Genomic DNA, 6,500 nt, shown 5'->3' on the forward strand with positions numbered 1-6,500 from the left:
ACAGATTATACAACCGCTTAATAGCTCTGGTCCATACCCCTAAGGACAGGGGCCAAATTCTGGGCCCTGGGACAAGGAATCTCCGTGGACCCCAGACCCCCCTGTCCGACGCCAGAGCGAACAGCTGAAGAGTTTGAGATGGGACGGGCATAAAACTACGACTACAACTAGTTTAGCAGTTGCCTTGACAACCAACTAACCGCCAATCGTGGGGTGAGTGTGAATGTCCCCCCGGACTATGGAATAATAGACAGTATCGTTCAAATAAACATAACCTGGCCGGACAATCCGTTTTCTCACCGGACGTTTAAACTGCTACTACGCCTAGTGGAAACCAGTGCATACTCTAAGGTGACACCGCACAATATAACCATGCTACTACTGTACTACATGGTACTGTACTACTGACCGACCAGCGCCATGACCACTTTCTCTGTAGTTTTTTGTTTGTTGAATGTGCGGTGTTGTTGTTTTTTGTAGTGGACGCAGCAGCCTACTGCAGCAAATGTTTTGTTTATTTGATTGAATACGGTACTTTAATTATTAGCAAGTTTGGAAACAGTTTGGCACTAATGGCAGATTGGCGATATGAACGCCTACTATTATGTCTACTAACTTTAACTTTATGCTAAAAGGATAACACAACAGCCCCCTGGGGAATGGGGGCGTGTTTCCAGTGTGGTCGATCAGAGACATACGATGGACCAATAATGACATGCAAACTCTCATACAACCCTATGCATACAACTCTAATTACATGGAGTTTCATATCAGCATTTAGCTGCAGCAACGTATTCAACAACACTAAAGCAAACAACATAAGCTCCATTCTGAGCCCTTTCAATAGAACTTCTGTTTATACATAGTATAGTTTAGTTTTGAGATTTGAAAACCACCAGTTGTTTTTTTTACCCCTGATTCGTGCATTGTGTTGATTTGAAACTCAACACTGGCCGCCCATCATTTAAATAAGGCCAGGAGTGGCTTTGTAAAAATGTGTGGAACCTTTCACACCTCTGATGGCTGGGGCCTGGAGGGTGTTACCAGTAGGCTACCACCACTGGTTGTTTCTATAGTTTATTCAAATCTGATACCATGCTTTGAAGTGTAGTCAAGAGGAAGCTTCTTTTCTCTGTGACTGTGATACTGACTTTCTGCAGCAGTCTACACTGAATCTGATCTCAATCGTTTTGAAACAAAAGACACTACTGTATAAACAATCTTAATTTGAGCAGCAGCCATGTATGCCCAATGTATTTGCTGACAGTGTGTTTGTGTTATTTGTTATTCTTTTTTGGCTCCTAGCTATTGTGTTGGTTTTGGAAAGGGGGTGCGTCGGAATGCCAATCGAAACTAAGAAAATACTTGAAGTGTCTTTGGGACAGTGGAAGGAAAACCAGGACAAGGAGGCTGTGGTGGTGGAATGAGAGTACATGAAAGCATGCGCCATACAGAGGAAGAGGTTAGTGAAAAATAAATGGGATATCCAGCGAGTTGTTTGGTATTCGCCAGCGGGGCTTGACATTTTTTGACAACCTTTTGAGGCACAAGTAAATTTCCCATTCACTTGTCCGGGCACAAAGGTCACTTGTCCGAAGCATGAGCACATACATTTTAAATCAATTTACTGTAAGTTTCTTTCGGTGCATATTGGATGAATATTCTTGTTTTACAAGGTAATATCCCTAGAATGTCTGTGATCTTACATTTCATGTATTCCAAATACACAGCCATAGATTGGTCCTATCCACACACAGTTTGTAGACTGACCTACATTTCACGTTTCTTTTCGTTAATCAATTCTGAGCAAAAAGCGCCATGAAAAAAATTTACGATATGACATACACATACAGTAGGATGTCATGTCATCAAACTATATGACAGCTGTTATTAAACCCATGGTTAGGCCTTTAGGATGGCCATTCAAGCCTCAAGCGTAGAGTAGTTCAGGAGGAACGGATTGTGTGGCCCTGGTTTTTCCCTAATGGGACTGATCGAGGGTAGCTACTGGGACGTAAGTCGGGACTTGATCACCCCGGCTGGGTCACCTGAGTGAGGGGTATGATGTTGGGAGACCAGTAACCCAGATGACCTTGGGATACATCACTGAGGATACGTCCCAGGTGCATCCATGCGATGTATTTTAGTTTTTTAAGGGTTTGTAATGACATTTAAAAAACAATGATCATTAGTGTACACTGTACAATTAGCAACGATTAGCATATGGTGTCATGCCATGAAATGTTATCACACATGTGTGGGTGGGGTGTGCGATCATATTGTACGTGCGTGCATGTGTGAACATGAACCTAATGTGCCGCGTCTACCTGATGCATATTTTAGTAGCATATTTAGATGTTTGATTCATTTGTTGTATTGACAGAGCTCTACTGTATCTCTCTTGTCCCTCTTCAATTACTATCATGGTGAAAAGTGACTTGATGTGAAGCCCAAAGTTACTGCAGAGCCACATTCACTGACCTGGCCAACACTGGTAGTTCATTTATTTATTTTTTGTACAGTGTACAGTATATGTGGCCAATGGTGACATTGATCAATTCTGGAATAAAAGCTTCTAATATATTATTTATGTCCAAAAATCTACACACTATTAAGATAGGGTGAGAAGTAGTATTGCTCTGGAGAGGGAAGTCTGGAGCACTCTGGTAGAGCTGTTGCCCCGCGACCTGTCTGCTCTCAATGATGCAGTTGTAGAAAGACCTCAGGATATAGGGGCTGACGCTGAACTTCTTCAGGCCCTGCATGCAGTACAGGCGTTATATGCCTTTTCCACCAGTGCCACATGCAACTCCATGGATGTAGATTGGTGCGTGCTGCCGTGCTCCCTCCTTGGCCTCGGTGTGGATAGGTCTCTAGACTACAGGGTTCATTAGAGCAGTCGTTCTAAAACATTTTCATGTCAAGAACCCCCCAACAAATGGAGTGTGTGTCTGTGTGATTTCCTGCAAACCCCCATTTGAGACATTTTATACCAGGGAGTCGGGCCCTCATAAGAGTAGATGTGTGTGTAGTTGAAACATTTCTAAATTATTAAAATTATTCAAATAAATGTTTCAAAGTGTTTCGAAAATATAGCCAATCTACAAGCTCACATCGCAGCACATTACAACACATTGTGTAGATTGTGTAGATCAGTTATGGGGGTCACCATACCCCACTATGAGACGTTGAGAACCACTGCTTTCAATGACAGTGGGTCTTGTCTCACAGAAGCTCCTACGAGGAGAGAGGCTGAGTTCAGTAAATGGTTCAGTGGAGAAGAAGCTTAGCTAGCCCAGATACTGAAGAGAACTATGCACGCATGAGGGATTCTGGATTGTGGTACAAGATATCCTGTGGTCAAAGTTCCTCTGCTATGATGTGAGAACATGAAAAGAGTGGATAAATGCGGAGAATGCGCTCTCTCTCGCACGCGTGCACGTGTACACCGGCGCACACACACACACACGCACACGCGCACGCACGCACGCACACACACACACCTGGCAGTCAGCCCAGACATTCTGCAGCAAAAAGCACTTGGAGCTGGGGGGGGGGGGGGGGGGGGGGGGACCTAGTAGCAGCAGGATCCAACATGTGGATCAGCCTGTTCAGAGACCTCTGGAAGTGGTCAGAGCAGAACATTATCTTCATTCAGAGACTGTCAGTCAGATATTCCAGATAATGACAGAGGACAAGATAACTGTGGCCTGTTTTCTCGTTCAGGAAAATGGGGAGACTTTGAATGTTACTTTCATCAGCCTAATTACTTTAATTATGTTCTCTTTTTCCCTGTGCTTACACTTGCAATTACCTTGCGACTGTCACTTGAAGTTAATATCTTTCCTGTTTAATGACTATAATCGTGTTGTATTCAATGTATTGTATCTACATGAGCACACAAGTACAATATCACTTGGCCAAAACATTTGATTGGGATTCCCAAATGTTTATCAAAATTCATATACCGGTAAGTTAATTAATCTGAGTAATAATACATGCAGTGCTGAGTAACATAATGATGGGTTGGCTGACATTAGAAAATCACCACTCATCAGTCATCACATACGGTAATGGCCCTGTTGTGGGAGTAGTCACCCGAAAACAGGTGGGTCTCATCACCTTCTTTTTGAGGGGTCATTTCTTCTCATAATTGTTCAAACTGAAACCCTGAAGCAGAGGGGCACCCACCATGAGGCCACAAATGCTGTGCATCTTTAGGTGAAGATCACAAAGAAGAATGAATGATTTATAACTGCAGAATGTCAGGCACAGGTTCTAAGGATTGGCTGAAAGAGGGCTAGGCCATGTCAAAATTACATGAAAGAATGTAAACTGTACTGGAGGATGATTCTCTTCTGAACTGGGCATTTATTGGATGTTAACCGTAAAACAAACTCTATTTATATATTTTTCAGTGATACAATTTGAACTCATCCTCAGTAAAAGTAAAATGTGATTGAGTCCAAGGCACTTTGGATAATAACATCATATCCTGTCTTTGTAAAACTTTTGCGAGCAGCGGCCGATTAGCCTTATGAATAACACAGAACCAAATGTTGTGTTTTATTCTAGAAGGAAGAGCAACAGCACATTCCTTAATTGCTGTCGAACAGTGGAAACAAAATATTTGACTACCATATAATTCAATGTATTATTTTACCAACCTTCCACTGGGTGGCTGGGGGGAATCAATTATAAACCTTATGTAAAAGTTACTGCAGCTGTCTGTAAGAAAGAGACACTCTTAAGTCTTATGCTAAAGAATGAAAGAACACACAGAACAAAATTATCAGTAGCCCTTTATTTCATGACTGACCTCCAGCAAATTATGTAGCATGTTAGAGTGCTTTAAGGAAGCCTACCTATCTAGCTATAGGCAACCAATTTGCATAATAATAGTGAGGTACCAAATTACTGTTGTCAATATGTGTTTAGCACAGGATCTACAGAGGTAGGCTTAGTGTAAATGCCATTTATTATTTATTTCCCCTTCGAAGCTTTGTGTGAGGAGCTGCAATAACCCAGTAACACATAATGGCCAGCAGAGGGCAACATCAGTCTGATAAATCAATCACCAAATTAAAATCACTCTCCATCTTCATATGGCTATATATTCGCACCGAGACTGTGAACATGTCAACAATCCTATTACACATTAAATATTTAGAAGGGCAGACACCACCCCCACCCCTCAAAAAAAGAAAACATGTTGCACCCATTTTCTTCCCCTTGTGATTCTGAATGTGATGAGTGTGAAGAAGAGAAAGAGAATAAGAGTGGATCAGAGCAAAGGACAGTGAGTCAGCTATAGACATACATGAAGAGGGGAGGCGCCATGGGGAACTGAAGACAAGGAGCTACAGACAGTAGGAGCAGCAGAGGACAGCTAAAGAAAGACAAATACCCGGCAAGAACAGGGAAAGAGAGGGATGATATCCCCCGTGGCTGGACTTGTCTCTGCTAATGACCCTGTCTGCTGCCTCACATAGACAGATGGTGAATTAACTCCAATTAGCCCACTCTCACCAAATCTCCTCTGACAGCTCACAACACACACGCACACACTCGCACAGTGAAGACCATGGGGCTGTTTGCATGTTTTTTTGGGGGGGATTGTAGGAAATTAAAAATTTAAGTACATTATAAGAGAGGCAGGTCTCTAAAGTAGACTCATCACATTTATTAAGGAAAACCTATAGCTCAAATGAAATGTAAGGATTTAATAATTTAAAGCTCCCTCTCCCTCTCTCTCTGGGTCTGTCTCTGTCTATCTCTCTCCCTCTAATAAGGTAAAATTAGCTTATGTTATGGCAAATCTGGGGGGAAAAATGCTTACCTTACCACTAGCTTTCTTCACAGATGTGTTCATAAAGGTGTCTACTATCACAGAACAATTTGTTCCAAGCCAACTCCCTTGGGAACCTTTGTGGGAGCCAATCAAAGTTGGGGTACCCGGAGGGCCTAGGATAAATGCAGGACAATGTCAAATTGGCCAATATGAGCTTCTGAGGTGTGTAAATAGGTTTTTTGGGTGGTGCTGAATCTGTTCCAACCATTCATTTTCAGTAAAAATGACTTCTGGCCATAAAATTGGCCATGCCTGCTTTTGTATGTTCCAGACATACTAGTGTAATAACTAATAATCAATTTTATGCATATCTCAATGGATTTCTACGGTGTGTTCTTGTTTTCTTTTTGGTTTGTGTGTTGGTGTGGGTCGCATATAAAATATAAAAAGCATTTTATTAATATCTCACATATGCATGCATCTTAATTGAAACTAACTGGTGAAACAGAAGTAGATGAATGATACACACCTCAGCTCATATTGGCCAATTTGACATTGTCCTGCATTTATCCTAGGCCCTCCGGGTACCCCAACTTTGATTGGCTCCCACAAAGTTTCCCAAGGGAGTTGGCTTGGAACAATATTTTTTCTGTGATAGTAGACACCTTTATGAACACATCTGTGAAGAAAGCTAGTGGTAAGCATTTCT

This window comes from Protomyctophum bolini, assembly GCF_963924005.1.
Source record: "Protomyctophum bolini genome assembly, chromosome: 4".
In the NCBI taxonomy this organism is placed as follows: Eukaryota; Metazoa; Chordata; class Actinopteri; order Myctophiformes; family Myctophidae; genus Protomyctophum; species Protomyctophum bolini.